Below are 18,266 nucleotides of genomic sequence, written 5' to 3' on the forward strand. Positions count from 1 at the left end.
CTATATTTAATTCAATGTAAGCTACTTTCCCTTCTACTTTTCTTTTCTTTTATTGATGCCGTTAATCGGTGCCGGTGGATGTCTACCGTCTCCAATTCTCCCTCAATTGCTCGAAGGTTAACTGGAAGAGGTCCTTTAAAAGGATAAGTTGGCCTTTGTACTAATGACGACTGTTATTTTTCCTGTTTTGTTTTGATTTTTGTACAGTAAAGTGTTTTAAGGTACTACTACTATATGTATACGTCCCACTGCTGGGCACAGGCCGTCACTCATGAGCGAGGGCTTGAGCCCCCGCGCTAACCCAATGCGGATTGGGGACTTCACATACACCTTTGAATGCAGGTTTCCTCACGATGTTTCCCTTCACCGAAAAGCCAGTGGTAAATATCGAACGATATTTCGTACATAAGTTACGAAAAACTCATTGGTATGAGCCAGGATTTGAACCCGCGACCTCCGGATTCAAAATCGTACGTCATATCCACTCAGCCATCGCCGCTTAAGCAGCTATGTTTCCATTTTATTCGTCATAAGGTCTCAGCATTTGCTTCGGGTGGATTTCCCGCGAGCTCGACCGGTATCGATCCAGCGGGTTTGTTCACCCCACGAGTACGATTCTACCACTTACAGTGAATTATATACAGAACGTCGCAACCGATGTTTATTGCGTTGTCTCTGAATTCCAACTGTACTGGAATAACATTCCATTTCAATTCATTTTATAACGTACGGCGTATTAGGTACCTACATATATTACATATGTACATACGTGACGTAAACCTTTTATGAATGTTAGCTTTTAACAATCAACTTATGTCTTTAAAAACATTAGGACCTGTACAGCCGCGCATTAGACCTTACTGCTGTACAGGCATCAAATTTTCATACTAACTGCATTATCCGTATAATATTACTAATTTATGCTAATTTATGCTAATTTATGCTGATGACACGAAAATATACAAATCTGTTACTTCGGAAGCGGATTGCCATGCATTGCAAGAAGACCTAGATCGTTTTTCCCAATATTGTTCAAAAAATAATCTTTTCCTTAACCCCGACAAATGTTTTGTTATCAGCTTCAATCGTAAGCAAGACCCTATAATATATAATTATAAATTATCCCATTCAAATATTTCAAGAGTTTCCTTCATTAGAGATTTAGGAGTTACATTAGACTCGCAATTAAATTTTAATACCCACATAGATAACATTTGTAAGCGGGCATATAAAAATTTGGGCATGTTGCTTCGGGTAGGGCAGCCTTTTAAGCGACCTAGAACTTATAAGCAGGCATCGGAGTTTTTATCGCATGGTAAGACTAATAGCAAGCTATGGAGTCGACATTTGCCATAAATGTAAAATCATATTCATACTCATACTCATTTATTTAATTTATCTTAAAATGCCTTTAGAGCGGTCGGTCGTGTATATTATCTTAATCGAATTATATAAAAAAATATTTTTCTATTACATTATGAATTCATAACTTCAACTATTTTAACATACAACTATACAAACTACATCGCTGCGAAAGACCTAATGTCATGTAGGTACTGACCGCTGATAAAATTGATTAGTATATTTGTCATCATGTGTCAATCACTGGTGATTGCAAACGTAGTAGTTATTTATATCTGTAAGTGGTAAATACGTCGTGGAATATTCCATAATTAATTATTAGGTATGCCTAACCCAGACATTGCTGCAATTTTGGCATGGATAGAGCCATACAACGATTTACAATATGACTATGAAAAATCTGCTATAGTGTGCTTGAGTTGTGAAGTACAACTCACCCAATTGAAACATACATTTATTTTAAAACATATCAACAGTATTCTTCATCAAACGAAATCCACTGGAACTTCAAGCTTTGTACAGAACTGGATAGAAGACCACGAGGAACTAAAATATGATCCCGACCGGTCAGTTATACAATGTACTGTTTGTGATTTTTCTATCACTCAGCTCAAAAAAGACAATGTCACGAAACATATAAAAAGTGCTCAGCATAAAAAGAAATCTGGAATTGCAAGTGACTTCTATATAGACCTTTGTTTATTTCTAATCAACTGTAACATCCCTTGGAATAGACTCAGTAATCCTAACTTTCGTAAATTTATGGAAAAACATATTTGCTGTAATTGCTCAAATAAAAAATTACCAGATGAATCTCTGTTAAGAAAATATTATCTGCAAAAAATGTATACCCCAGTCATAGAGAAAATAAGAATCGCATTAAACAATTCGTACCTGTGGCTTTCTGTAGATGAAACTTTGGATGGTCTGGAAACTGTGTCGTTAATGTAATTGTAAAATCACTGCAAGGGCTTCCATCCAGACCGTATTTGCTGTCGTGTAAAGTAATAGAAAAGGTGAATGGATCCTCAATTGCTAAATTAGTAGAAGATAGTTTAATTTTTTTGTGGCAAAATGACTATACACAGAACATTAATAAATTTTTGATATTTTGCACGGATAGTGCTGCATACATGCTTCTAGCTGGCAAAATTTTAAAAAGAACTTTTTATAATATGAAACATGTTACGTGTTTAGCACACGCACTCCATCGAGTTGCAGAAGAAATAAGATCTGAGCATGACGAAGTTAACACTTTGGTCTCAAACGTCAAAAAGATATTTCTCAAATCGCCACAAAGAACGAGGCTATTTAAAGAGATGGTTCCCGATGTGCCATTACCCCCGCAACCAGTAATAACGAGGTGGGGTACGTGGCTGAGTGCTGCTTTCTATTATGAAACTTATTATGAAAAAATAAGAAGTGTTATATTTGAATTAAATAGCAGAGAAGCTATCGCAATATCGAAAGCCCAAGCCGCATTGTCGAGCGTAAATATCCAAAGAGAGCTAAGTTTTATAAAAGATAACTATGAACTTATTGTCGAGTCGATTACAATGTTAGAATGTACCAACATATCCATAAAGCAAACTTTCCGTATATTAGACAAAATTAGACAGTATTTTACATGTTTCGGCCCTGAAACAGTTCAGGATAAATTGGATAAAGTACTCTATAGAAATCCGGACCTCGTAGAGGTTAGAGCCATGGCAAATTCTCAGCAATTCGAAAGAATATTAGAATACGCGACGTTAACATCAGTTGATGTAGAACGATCGTTTTCTAGTCACAAGTGGATATTTGATCATCATAGAACCCGATTTACCCCCGAAAATATGAAAAAGGTCGCAGTTGTTTACTCATTTCATAAGTTTCATAACTGTAAATATGAAAAAGATGATGCATTTATCATGTCATATCAGGACTTTGAAGCTTTTATTCCTGTAGCTTCATGTTCTATGAAAATTTCCACTAATTAAAAGATCCTACATTCATTTGCCGAAAATATGTCTTGGTTCTCATTTCAACTTAGTCCGGATGAATTCATAATGGTAAATGTAAATATCAGTTTACGAGCCTGTCTTAATCTTCAAATGTACTGTAAAACGATAAACCTGCGAATTGTTGTCCTTGATTATAAAAAAATACCTAACTAATGAAATAAATGAGCATGAGTATGAATATGAGTTTACATTTATGGCAAATGTCGACTCCATAGCTTGCTATTAGTCTTACCATGCGATAAAAACTCCGATGCCTGCTTATAAGTTATTGTTTTTCTGTTTTGTCCGTAGCGTCCTCGAGTTCGGTAGTGTTATATGGTCACCGCAGTATCAGGTACATATTGATCGACTGGAGCGGATTCAAAACATTTTTATAAAATCTCTTAGTTATAGGACAGGTTTTCACTTCAATGACACCTCGACGGCTGCGAAGTACTTCAATATCCCTTCCCTCAGTAATCGTAGGATGTATTTGGATGTTATGTTTTTCTACAAAATTTGTAAAAATGCAATCCAATGCCCTAATCTTTTACAAAAAGTGCTTTTTAGTGTTCCGCACCGCCCCTTACGTTCTAGGCCCCTTTTTCACGTTACTTTTGCTCGCAAGAAATATGCGCAGCATACGTTTTTCAGACGAGTGCCCAACTATTGTAATAGACATCTAGGCAGGATTGATCCCTTTCACAAATCACTTACTACACTTAAAATCATGTTAAAGGAAAAAATATTATTGCTGTAACTACCTACTCTCTGAGATTTTATTTTGATAGCTATTGTTCCTTGATTTTTATCTATTTTACTGTACTACGCTTCCTATTTTCAGAATTCTATATTTCTTTTCTTGACCCTCGCTGTAATTATTATTATTATTCCGACTTTTTGCTGTAAGTATTAATGAGTTATTCTTGCTTCTTGTTGTAGGTATCCTACCTTGGGCTTATGCTTGTACCTATTGTATACCAATTTTCAGTTACATGTATATTTTATGAACCTCCAGGTCTTTTTAGTATTAAGATTTATGTGCGTATTACGCACCTCTAACATATGTATCTTATATGACTGTATGTGTTCTGAATAAATAAAATAAATAAAATAAATAAAATATTAAGTAGCACTTAAGGACTGGTGCAGACTGACTGCAACACGACTGCAACTTGTATGGGAACTGCACTCCGCCGTTGCAGTATCTGTATCTGCCCTATGGTATATATCTACCAATGTTTTATTTGTAAATTATCAGCTTTGCCGTAATATTAAAATTTTTACAAAGCAGCAGCATTGTAGCAAAAGTCCATTTTTTTATATTAAATCTCACTTGCAGCTACTCAGCCATTGAAACGTCGGGCGCAGATAGCTCCGCGCCGTCATTGTCGTTTCAGACCAACCAACGGTACCATTCTGATCCCTTGCCGAACACGAGCGATTCATGCGTTCAAGTATAAATGCGCTCGGCGGTTACCAGTGTTGGGCAAAAAGTAATTGAATTCCTAATTAACAATTGCAATTACAAAATGTAATTCCAACAAATAATTTCCATTACATGTGGAAAGTAATTAATATTTTTATTACTAATTACAATTGCAAAATGTACACTTACATTTTTTATTACATTTTGAAATTTAAATTTTAACCTTAGGTCGGCGCTTACGTCATTTTTAACGTGGTTTGTCACATAGTACCCTGTAAAGGTATGATTCCCGGGATAAAAATTATGTTATAACGTTATCCAGCGTATAATGGAATTCATAAAAGTTTTTCTTTACTCCAAGTACATTTGTTCATATTTGCATATTATTAAAAGGGTAAATGAAAAGTAATTGAGCAATTTAATTACTAATTAATGTAATTACAATTGCAAACAACACAGAACATTTATTTACATGAAATTAAATTTTATGTAATTAAATTACAAACAATTTAATTACATGTAATTAAATTACACGAGTAATTAATTACGCCCAACACTGGCGGTTACACATAGTTGTTACAGTTCTTGAGTCCATTTTATGCTGGTTCACTCGAGAATTCGACTAGTATGCTTCTGTTCTGCGACCAATAGCATACAAGGCAGCGGGAAGCGACAGACTTGCCGCCGCCGGCCCGTGAATGGGCTGACACTACCCAGATAATGAGCTCTCAGTGCATTCAAATAACTAGACAGCGGAGATGTATAACTGGAACTTGTAAACTTCTGTTTAAGCCAACTTGCGTTTAGTTACCTACTTTCATCTGCGAGACAACGCCGTACTTATGTATACTCAAGTTTATCATTCAACAAATTTGTATGATTGTACATAACATATGTGATATATACCATTAACTTTACGTACTGAAATATATAAATGTTTCTTTTGCAAATTATTTCAACAAATATTTATTTTATTGAATATCTTACGTTTTGGATTCCAATTCATATAAATACCTAATTATAACTTCAATACTATTTTACATTCATGATAAGGATGACGGCAGACTTTAAATATGAATATGAAATGACTTCCACACACAGTTTCGGCACCTTGCCTTTTGAATACTTTATGCGGTAAAAGGCGTTCTAAAATGCGGTTAAAGACTTCGTAATGTCAAGTTAATGTCGCTATTAATTACATTTTACGTTCCATGTATAATTTAATTGTATATGTAAATAGGTATTTCAAAGAAGGGCACGCACCCGAAAGGGTCAGGTCATGTTTAATAAAACATCCAAAGAAAAGTTAAAAATTGATCAACGTTTCCTTCATTACATTTGTGTATCTATATATATATTCTATGGAGGACGACCCGCCCTCCCTGGGTCATTGACACTTTAAGGACAACAAATGTGGAAACACTTCAGATAAAGAACTCGAATACGTAGTTATAGTCAGCAGAGATAACTGACACCCCCTGCATAGAAATTTGTTCGCATGGGAGAGGGGGGCTCAACTATTTCTGCAGCTGCAGCTGTACAGTTTCAATTTCAATTATTTATTGATAAAAATGGAATTTTACATGTCAGGTACAGTCGACGTCAAAGATATGTTTACATTTTTCGCCTTATTACGAAGGAGTAAGGTGCTAGGCTATGCTAGGTCTTATGATTAATTAATTATTATATTTACATAGTTGGACAGGCAAGGCTGATGCGAGCCAGCGAACTAGCAGTTGTTTATTTGTATTATACCTATAATTTAATATGTAAGTATATAGTTTTATCTACTTGGTACAGTGTTAGGTCTCGAAAAGGCATCGATTGAGTAGTATGCGTCATTCGAGTCTAAGCATGTGTACTATTGTGTACCTACCTGTGACCCCCCTTACCCCCTTGAATGGATCCGCCCTTGGGTACTTATTGGTAATTTTTCATAGTTAAGTATAATCAATATGAAAATGTGGCCCAAAAATGGCAGTACATTGACAAAAAGAAATTAGGGATTAGACCAAAAAAGCATAAAAAACGAACACTACAATAAGTTTAACTAAAACAAAACGTAAACTAAAATGGGGTGAGTAGGGATTGCGTGGATAGTTGGGTTATGAATGGGGAGAGAAGGGATGCCAGGGGTGAGATGTCCTTTAGCAATTATACACAAACTCAAACGATTCCTTTTTAAATTCAACAAAATGGCGCAGTGAAAATCTTTATCAATGTATTTTTGAGTGCTATTATTTTGCATGTACTTATGTCAGTCTGTAAAGCATGTTACGGGTATTAAATAGATGGCATGGTTGTTGCAGAGGCGGCAACGGAGGCAGATGTGGTGCGCGCGCGCCGGTAGCCAGCAGCGCGCGCGGCCTGCGGGCGTCGCGGCCAACGAACCGCGCGCGTTCTAGACAATACCCCAAGCACTATATACGGTAACTACACAAAATTTTATTTTTTAGAAAAAGTAAGCTAGCGTGTGATATCTCGGCGAGCGCGTGGCGTGTGGTAAGTGATGCGAAGGAATGAAAGTTATGTGACGCATTTGTGTTACAATGGTAGGTATTGAAGTGGAGTTCAATAGAACTTGCAAATACATAATACAATAAACTATTCTATATTATTTTATTTCATAATTTTGATTTGAGTAGTCGGGCATTTTTAGTTAGAGGTTATTTCTACTCAAAATTACGAGGACTAATTTAAAAAGTGTCCGAAAAAGAATTTTAGTTTTGTCATTTGTGACGCAATTTCACATACATTTTCTATTAAAAAAAGTGTATGGAATTCGTTTTTCGCTCCTTAATTATATAATAATAAAAAAAATTAAAAAAGTCAAACGATGGGACATAGAGGCTGTGTTAATAGTTACTTATACAAATAAATTACACATCAATCATGTTATCCAACTTACCTGACTATAAGTTAAGACCAACATAGTTTATGGTGTAAGACAGTGGTGTGAGGATTCCATACAAGTGATAGTCTTACCCCACCTTACCTTATCATTATTACATAAAGGTGATGAAATAACGTGATCACATCTGAAATGTAAGTAACACAACATTACTAGTTGTTAAACAAGCCTCCCTTAACTAATTACTCCCCTACGGAACACGACCCCCGATGTAATCTGTACAAACAGCAACGCTGCTAACTGTACATCGATGGACCTTATTACAAAAGGCATAAGGTCCACCGATGTATAGTTAACTGTGAAGGGGATGGTACTCGCAGGCCTCCTATCCAGGCCAAGGTCAGACAAAGGGCGAGTCTCCTGTGGGTTCTCATTCATGACAATACAGTTTTTTTTTGTTTTTAATAGGAAGGGGAACGACCGCTTATCCATACAAATGTTCCCATTTTCCTCTTTGGATATTGACATTAATAATAACCATAGATATATTATTGCATTTCATGTCCATTTCGATGTGTTTCATTTCGATTTTTTGGTTTACGGTACGAATTAGGAGTTAACAACAAATTCCACACAATTTTTTAAATGCGTCTTAATTAAAAATTCGAAATAAATAAAATAAACGAGGGGCATCAAATTGTGTCAAAATATTTTTAGTTAAGTAGCTGTATGTTATTATCCAGAGAGGAAAATAAGGAAGTATGAAAAGGCGATTTCGCGGTTCCGTCCACATTCTTAAGCTAACGCTCAAAAAACTCCTAATTGGAAACAGCTTTAAGGAATTATGGAGTTTGCCATGCTTGAATGGGATAATGAATGAGGGAGTAAGCGTGGGTTATCAAATCCGCTGCAGACTTTTCTTGGTCTGATTTATGTAAGTATAATATGTAGATTAGATACGTACATACAATATATCATACAATAACGCTTAGTTTCTTTACTGAAATATAGGAAAAACTTATGAAATTGTTCACGGAGTCTTTATTTGAAGGGTCGAGTTCTTTCAAGTTGCTCTTAAAAAAGACTACAAAGGACTCGACTTGGGAGAAGATTTTTAACCGCAGTCTTGTAAAAAAGAGCTGTTCTTCAAATTCAGACTCAAAGCACTCGAGTTTCTACAGACACTAGACGCTCGGACAGCACTAGTGTTAATGCAATAAATAAACTAGTGTCGGGTGGCCCTGACGCCCCGGCCTCGGAACGGCCCGGTCACGCTGGCGCTCCTGACAGCCCCTGTGTCGGCCCGCTCCGGCCCGCCCCGGTCCGGCCACGGCCCGGTCTAGCGTGAGTCATCCTTAAACCGCAACGAACTGCCAGTATGTTTGTGTTTGTTTAAGGGTCTCTCGGGAATCGTAATATTTACTGTGATGTTTCTAAGCAAGTACTGCATGGTATTGCGTATTTCAGTAAGTGGGTACCTATGGGGAAAGGATCCATATATTATTTATGTTCACTCATATCCGGTATCAAATAAAAAGTACCTAATAAAACCTTTTTGGTCAAACCAATTTGTCAGTCAGTAAGAACCAAGAAAACTATACTCATCCTATTATTTTGGGTGCTAGTACTAGTGTAAGACAAAGACAGTGTGATTCTCTCGGTCTATGATTGAAATGAGACAGTCCTTTGACAAACTATATCTACTTTTGTTAGAAAATGTAAAGGCGAAAATATTTTGCTCTTATCGCACTTTAACGGTCGCGGTTGTTTTCCAAAACATTTTTGCATTATTTAAGTAAGTAAGTAAGTAAGTAAGTAAATACTCTTTATTGCACCACAAAGAAAAATAAAATAACAGATTTACAGTGTAACTGTTGCTACAACAGGCGGTCTTATCGCTGTAAGCGATCTCTTCCAGACAACCTTGGGGTAGCAGGATATAAAGAATAGAAAACTTTTAAAAACAGGTAGTGCACGAAATAAATTACAGGAATAAGAAGATTACACATTCGGTCATATACAATTATATAAATATGTACCAATAGGTACAAACAAATAGTTTAATATATATAACATACATATACATATATATAAACACATACAAAAATACAAACACAATATATATATATATAATATATACACAGGGGCACATTAAGGAAGAGATAAGTAATGATATAATAATAAGTAGTAATGGTATGATGGTATTTAATGTAGTTATTTGTAGGATAAGGCATATTTCACGAGAAATACCTATACTTTTTTTCCTTTTTAGGGTTCCGAACCCAAAGGGTAAAAACAGGACCCTATTACGAAGACTCCACTGTCCGTCTGTCATGCACCAGGCTGTAACACATGAACCGTGATAGGTTAGACAGTTAAAATTTTCACAGAAGTATTTCTATTGCCGCTATAACAACAAATAATAAAAACACATTAAAATAAATATTTAAGTGGGTCTCTCATACAACAAACGTGACTTTTTGATAATGCGCAATAATGCCTTCGTGCGCAATTCCGACTCGCACTTGGCCGGTTTTTTTATTAGGTATGTAGGTACAATTAAGAATTTAATATTTAGAATTATCAATTTACTGGAAACACACAATTTATTGTGCACGCGCACAAGGACACACAAGATGCAAGTTTTTAAAAATGTAAGTACTATAGGTAAGTCCTGCTCGGTCTCACTGCTGTATTTATATTTATTTATGTTTTTAAGTTCTTATAAGCATTTAGTCTTGTAACAGTACTCTAAGGATAAATAACAAAAGATAACATTTCATAAACCCAAAATAAGCTAGTACTTACCTACGAACTGTTTTAGGTCAGTTAATCTAACTACACAAATATATTCAATTAACGTAGTTACGTAGCAAATTACGAAAGTCTAAAATTGCTGCACTTAAAATAGTTACAACTGGGCAGGTCACGTTATTGGATTGCTTGGGTTTCACATTAGCGTGCTTACAACGTAATGAACTTTCGGGACATTTACCGTTTTCACTTGGCTGCTAACTCGATAGCTAAATAGCTATTGACTATTACATAAAATATTATAGGAATTGATGTTAATGATCAACAAGACACGTCAATGACGCGTAAATGTTTTAACCTAACCCCGAAATCGGTACTAACTATGCGTAATCCTAGGTCAAATACGAAAATTAGGGATAGCATTATACTTATATTATCAGTTGCAGTTATATTGTGTAATCCATATAGTTTATAATTATGTGAATAATTAAAAAATAATTAATATATTGTCCTTCGCTGCCTGAAACACAGGGAATCCTAGTTCAGACATTTGTAAGCCACTTGTTTCTATATAAATTCTTAAGTCTTGAACAAGACTAAGAACTAAGAACAACCACTGTACTATACTTTTCTCAATATGTAAATTATTTGTATTTGTAATTATTTATATCCCTGTTAATGGGACAGCTATCTATTATACCGGATGTGGCCTGTAACATGAGCAAATAATTAAAACGATAGTTTGTACTCCTCAAACGGTGACACTATTGTTCAACAAGTTTAAAAAAATATGAAGGTATTTAGACTCCCTATTTTTCATACAAAATAAATATTATCTTCAATGGACGCCATCGCCACGCCATATCATTGTGATTGACGTTGCTTGTCAAGCTTCGAGCAACACCGGCTTCCGACACGTCGGAAGGGAGGGGCCCAAGTGATATCTCACCGTACAAATCATTCTGCCATTTTTCGCGGGGGGAAGGTGCACACAGTCGCACTTCTCACACACTTACATACAAAATCCAATCAAAGGCCCTACCGCGAACCACGTTCGACGTGTTGCCTCTCTATGGCACTTGTAAATTCATACGTAAGTGTGACAGGGAGGCAACACGTCGAACTTGGTTTGCGGTAGGCCCTCTGTAATGACGACACAAATACATAGAAAATGACACACGTCAAAGACAAATCTTGCAAACCTCGATCTCTTTTTGTGTACGGACGAGTGACTAGTGTCACAACACGTACACTAACACATTTTCTTTGAAGTATGTCATTGTATTCTGAGAGATGAGAAGTCGGATTTGTCGCTCGACCGATCCGCAATTTGTACTGAGCGAGTAAAATCGATAAATCCAACAATTACTTGAGACTAAAATATAATAATTGTATTTAAATGTAATTAAACGTATGATATGTAAAAAAAAAATATTACATGTGAAATGTAACACTTTCTTTTTGTAAATTTGATGTCCCCGACCTCTTTTTATAACAAAAAAACCGAGCAAACAGGCATTTTTGTGCAGCAGTGTTCACGCGCGCGTCTGGACTCAGTCTAGTGAAAAATCCAAGTGCAACTAGTTTTATTACCCGCGCTAGATTTTATTGACGCGCTAATCTTGTACCTCGGCAGAGGGGAAATAGTGCGAATGCCGCCTCCCTTCCGTGTTGCTCGAAGTTGTCAAGCCTTAAACATAACAAAATTCGCAATACATTGCGTCTTTAAATAACCTTTAAAGTGTATTAAAAATCAAACTACAAGTTATTTTCAAAAGTCGCTGAACTAATGTTGATCAGTATGAGGAGTACAGCCTACAGTTAAATCTTTTGCTCATATTACAGGCCACACCCGGTATAAAAAGTCTGCAGCCATGCTTATCTATAAAAGGTACTGATGGTCTCTCAAAACATTAATCGAATAAGCCATGGTTCCATCTTAGCGTATGATCTTATTGAGTATATATTGAGTCTGTTTCGCATCGTTGGTTTCAGGTCGGACATGAAAAATCTTGCCCATTTGCTGGCTGTCCCTATCAGCGAACACGAGCTCACTTTCATCTCTCTGGTAGCCGCGGCCACACTGCTCTCGCGGACGACAGGTAATACTTTACTTACTATAATCTATCTAAAGGTGGAAGTTCGCGCCGCGACAGACACAAGCGACCGAGACAGGAGACCGCTACCGGAGACCGCGACCATCACTTGACCATAGGCAACATATAAGCGACAGTTCGCGGGGAGACAGAGACCTCTCGCGTCTCTGTCACCTGTCTCTGTCTCGTCGCGAACTGTCGCTTATATGCCGCCTATGGTCAAGTGATGGTCGCGGTCTCCTGTCTCGGTCGCTTGTCTCTGTCGCAGCGCGAACTTCCACCTTAAAGGTGGCGGTTCGCGCCGCGACAGAGACAAGCGACCGAGACAGAAGACCGCGACCGGAGACAGCGCGACTGTCACTTGATGGTAGGCAACATAGCGACAGTTTGCGAGCGAGACAGATGGTCAGCTGGCAATGTAATTTTTACATAAGTACCTACCTACTTATTTGAATGATTTTTATGGACTTGTGTATGGATTTGTTATGGCTTTGGCCTGTAGCCAAAGTATGATAATGAATGACTTACTAAAGTAGGTAGCTACAGATTATTCAATTCAATTTGATGATTGAGAATAGCTTAGCACATTTTTTATTTTATTTGATATTAACCTATAAAACGATCTTATAGAACAATACAAGTAAGTACGTAAAAAAGTACGTATAGTAGGTAGGTAAGTACGTAGTAGTAAAAGTACGTGTACTACATAGGTATACAGTGTGAAATTTATTAATCCAACTTGGGATGCTTCGCTGGGATGATATGCTACGGAGCATAAAACGATTGGCATGTTGGCTACGCACCAAGACTCATGTTCTCTTCTATTTGACATTACTTTTAACACGTTAGTCGTTCCGTTCATGGTGTGACGATTATAATTCGTCTCGTTAATGAGTATTAGGTATTTTTAAACATATGTATTGTGCAAAAGAGCCGACTGCTATATGGATAAACGGTCTCATGGCCCGATATGGATTAGATGTGTCAGTGTCAAAGGTGACGTTTTTGTTTGAAAAAGCGTCACATTTGACACTGACATATTTAAATCATATCGTTTCTAGATCTATTAACTGACGTATCTTAAAGTTCGAATCGGGCAGATTAGCTTTTAAGACGTTAATCGTACCGCTATGATGTGACGATTCGTTTCGTTTCACAAAATGACCAGTAGGTATTTTTAAACATATTGTGTAAAAGAGCCGACTGCTACTTATATCGATAGCTATAAACGGTCTCAGTTTCGCCATCTGACCTTCCACAGCTAGACGGTGGATAAACATAATGCAACTATAAACCACCCAGACGTAAGGTCACAAGTTAACCGTATTACAAAACACGAAGGGCCTACGATGTATTTCTCTGGTATAAGTACACCATTTTGACTGCGCACTATAAACTTTTACGTAATCGCGGTAAAAGTTACGTCGCTATTTATGAATATTTTATAGATTTAGAACGTCTATTTTTACGACTGACCAAACTGTTCGGTACTTTTGTATATGTACGCACAAATACTACGTATTTTCTTTTTATTATTTTTCAATCAATTATTTATATTAACTATAAGTACTTAGTAGGCATACCTGTGCGCTGACTTTAGATAAAAATAAAAGCGTAAGTAGTAGAAAACCAAACGGCATTTAGAATTTAGAACGATGTCATATAAATGAAATTCTTCATTTTGACATTCAAACATTATTACATTATATTATATTATTTCGAAATTTGTATGTTATTTAAAAATCGGAACTTCCAGCCCCCGCTCTCCCCTACTAGCTTACAGCTTAACACACTCAGTGCCAGCGCGAGCTACGCGCTACGAGCGTAGCCATAACCTATCCTATTTCAACCGATATTTTGTACAGACCGCCGCCGTAGGGAGTCGGCGACTACGAAACTATTTCGTGACATCATATTTAACTTTATTCACGACCCTAACTAATCGTTTAAACGTATATGACTTATTATAGTGTGGTGTATAATAGTACAGAAATATATTGTAACATGTGAATTGTAATACAGAAGGGGTGTCTAACCCCCCTGTCTGTGGTCGTCACTAGATTGCGCCGCAATCTAGTGACGTCACACCTTTCATATTCATACTAACAAATCGTTTTATCGTATCTATAATTACCTAGTAATGTTAGAATCTAATTTGTCACATTCAGTACAGTACCTACACTAACACGTAGGTAATTGAGTAATTTCCATGTAATTTCTAATCGATACCGGTTTGTAAGCAGAAGGCGGAAGAGCGCTGCCGCAAACAATGTATAAAGTTACTCTATTATCGGTAAGAGCGTGTGACTTTCAATCCGGAGGTCGCGGGTTCAAACCCCGGTTCGTACCAATGAGTTTTTCGGAATTTATTTTATTTTATTTATTTGGAAAGCAAACAGAAATAAGTGAGCACTGAGCAGGAGATAAGTTTACAGAGACACACTAAAGGACATTCACTTATTTCCTTAACAGCTCTCACTATACTTCGTTTTTTTTAGCATTAGAAATAAGGTAAACAATCTTGATGTGTCTTTTAATTGAAAAACACATTTTAAAAATAAGTTACGGCAAATATGTTACAATTATGAATGTAATACGATAATTTATATTCTTCTGCTTTCATAAGTAATAGTTACTGATTTTTAAAAGGCCTTTTTCAATTAAAAGACATGTCAAGTTCGCTTATCTTCTTGCAAGTTCTTTCTAATGCTAAAAAAACGAACTATAAAACATGTATAACAGAAATATACAACACTTAACTACTCTTAAGGTACTAAGTAAAATTATTAACTTATGTAATGAAATATCATTTGATATTTACCAGTTGCTTTTCGGTGAAGGAAAATATCGTGAGGAAACCGGACTAATCCCAATAAGGGCTAGTTTCCCCTCTGGGTTGGAAGGTCAGATGACAGTCGCTTTCGTAAAAACTAGTGCCTACGTCAATTCTTGGGATTAGTTGTCAAGCGGACCCCAGGCTCCCATGAGCCGTGGCAAAATGCCGAGATAACGCGAGGAAGAATTGTAGCTTAGCAGAAATCTCTGAAATATGTAAGTAGCGTATTGTAAGGGTCTCCCCAAATATATCGACGCGCATTCGGCAAAAGCCGATAGGAAAAAGCTTTATGTCCGCGCAATAAGAGCGAAAAAGCCGTCGACGCGTTGGCAGGTGCCGGCCGATGCGAGCCGAGCCGACCGACGACTTTTTCGCTCTTATTGCGCGGACATAAAGCTTTTTCCTATCGGCTTTTGCCGAATGCGCGTCGATATATTTGGGGAGACCCTAACGGTCGGTATTTTGTACAGAAGGGCGGCGCCCACGTAGGTGGACGGCGGGAGATCGCGGCCGCCGGGCGTGCGGCCGCGCGCGGTCCCCGCACCATCGCCCGCCCATTCACTGTTAGCAGGTAAACAGCTTATCGATACCTTGCTGTCTTTATTCACACGGACTATACCTATAGAAATCGAAATAAGAAAAGAAATACAGTATAGATACCTACCTTACATTCACTTGCAATAATGAAGGTTATAAAACAATTACAAGTTGGTTAAATCCATTATGTTCCTAGTCAACTATAAAAATACGGGTGTAGACAACTTACTCAATAATATGTGTATAGTTCTTAATTTACTGACATAAGAGTTATGGGACAAATTTTTGAGATGATTTGTACACCCATATTTTTACAGTTGACTGTACATAATTCCACCACATAATGGGATGCAAAATTGTTTATATTCGTAATTTTATTTTAAGCTTCATTCTAGGTGCAGTTGGGCGTTTTCAGAAATAAATATTGAAAACCTGATTCTTTCACATCTGGACGTTCTTGGGCTCATTCTACTCAGAATCGACAGCATTCTCCATCCCACCATTAAAAAAAGATGTCCCAAAATGTCCAATCCATTACGTCACGTTTTAGTATGAAAAAATTTTTCACTTGTATGTGCGTGACGTAGTGGAATGTACAATTTTCATAAAAAATTTTGGGACATTTTATTTTATCATCAGAATTGAATATGCTAGTGATTCTGAGTAGAAAGAACCCAAAAACACCGGGATCTGTGAGAATCGGGTTTTCGATATTTATTTCTGAAAACGCCCAGTTAATAATCAATCCATTCTCGGTGTGCGTCAATTATGTTAAATTTAAACAAAAGCACGGGAAATATATTCTGCATGCAATGTTATCATAATAATAAACAAGAAAGTAAATAAGTAATGTAAAGCTAATAATTAATAAATGATAGAAAACTAACTGGCTAACTAAAGGATTAAAAAAATCCTGCCATATAAAACGCAAGCTGTATATCATGTGCAGAAAGAAAAGGAATAATAGTTGTAAAACTCGTTTCAGAGAGTATAGCCGCATGTTAAGAAAATGTATGCATAAATCTCAACAGTTGAGTAATAATCGGTATATACAGTCAAACAAAAATAAATGTAAAGCGACCTGGAACTTAATAAATCGTTGTAACTCCAGTGATCCTAGTAATAACATTAATGTATTGACTTATAATAATGTAACATATTATAATCCTCAGGACATATGTAATATTTTTAATGACTTTTTTATCGATATTGTTAATAATCACATTCCATATCATAATTCACCAATTAATTTTAACAGTCAAAAGAACCAAGTTAAATCTATATTTTCAAGACCCGTTGATGAAAATGAAGTCTATAAGTTAATAATGTCGTCAAAAAGTAGCAAGTCTTGTGGCTATGACGATATATCAACAATTTTACTTAAAACCAATGCTCCATATTTATGTCGTCCTATGGCACACCTGATAAATCTGTCATTTGTTCATGGCGCTTTTCCTGAACAGCTTAAATTCTCTATTGTAAAACCGCTTTTCAAGAAAGGAGACCGGAAAGATCCAAATAATTACAGACCCATTACTTTGGTCCCTGTTATGTCGAAGGTTATTGAGAAAGCTATGTTTGTAAGACTAATTGACTATCTAACTTTACATAACATACTATTGCCTGAACAATTTGGGTTTCGAAAGTCACGCTCAACTGAACTAGCTTGTTTTGATTTTATTAAAGATATAACAGAGGCTATTAATGACAAACTACCAGTGACATCAATATTTCTCGACATGAGTAAGGCTTTTGACTGCGTTAATCATTCGAAGCTCCTTTCCAAACTTAGTTGCTATGGTATTAGAGGTAATGCCCTTGATTGGATGAGAAGTTACTTAGTCAATCGAATCCAATGTACTGAAATCTCAAGAATGGTTACTGAGGATAATAAACTTATAAGGGAGAAGTACAGGTCTCAGGGTCGTGTCAATGGGTCAGGGGTACCACAAGGGAGTAATTTAGGCCCTTTATTGTTCTTGCTGTATATCAACGATCTGCCGCAAGCAACATCACAAAAGTGTATACTTTTCGCAGACGACACAACATTAATAATAAAAGGAACTGAAGTTGGCACAGTAGCTGTTAACAGCCACTGGGTAGAAAGCGGCGCACACCTCTCGACACCCCTGAGCCGCTCACACCGGTGTTGTCCTTGAGCCATCCTAGATGTCGCTTTTTGTGGGGGCCCATCTTGTGAGGGCGAGTCACCGTCTGCCGGAAATAAAATTGCATACCGTTTTATTAGGCAGGCGTCCGGTTTTTTACCCCATAGCTCAGTACTTAGTCCATCGCTTTCACCCAATAACCTAGTTCATTTTAGATTTCATCAACTCTCAATAGCCCTTACACCCTGGCGGGTGCTGCCTCTGCGTGCGTCCCATGACACGGGTAAGGGCAGCATCCGCTCGGTGTACCC

The 18,266-nt window shown here is 36.8% G+C and overlaps 1 protein-coding gene across 1 annotated transcript in view; it reads left to right on the forward strand.

The window, feature by feature from the left end:
• The window catches only part of LOC134669508 (sodium channel protein para-like), an 87,463-nt gene that overhangs the window by 27,373 nt on the left and 41,824 nt on the right, over window positions 1–18,266 (forward strand). The window contains 3 exon segments of the mRNA XM_063527097.1: window positions 7,083–7,202; window positions 12,374–12,480; window positions 15,781–15,881. The gene's annotated coding sequence lies outside the window, so the exon portion shown is untranslated.

Source organism: Cydia fagiglandana, chromosome 12 (assembly GCF_963556715.1).
Source record: "Cydia fagiglandana chromosome 12, ilCydFagi1.1, whole genome shotgun sequence".
NCBI lineage: Eukaryota > Metazoa > Arthropoda > Insecta > Lepidoptera > Tortricidae > Cydia > Cydia fagiglandana.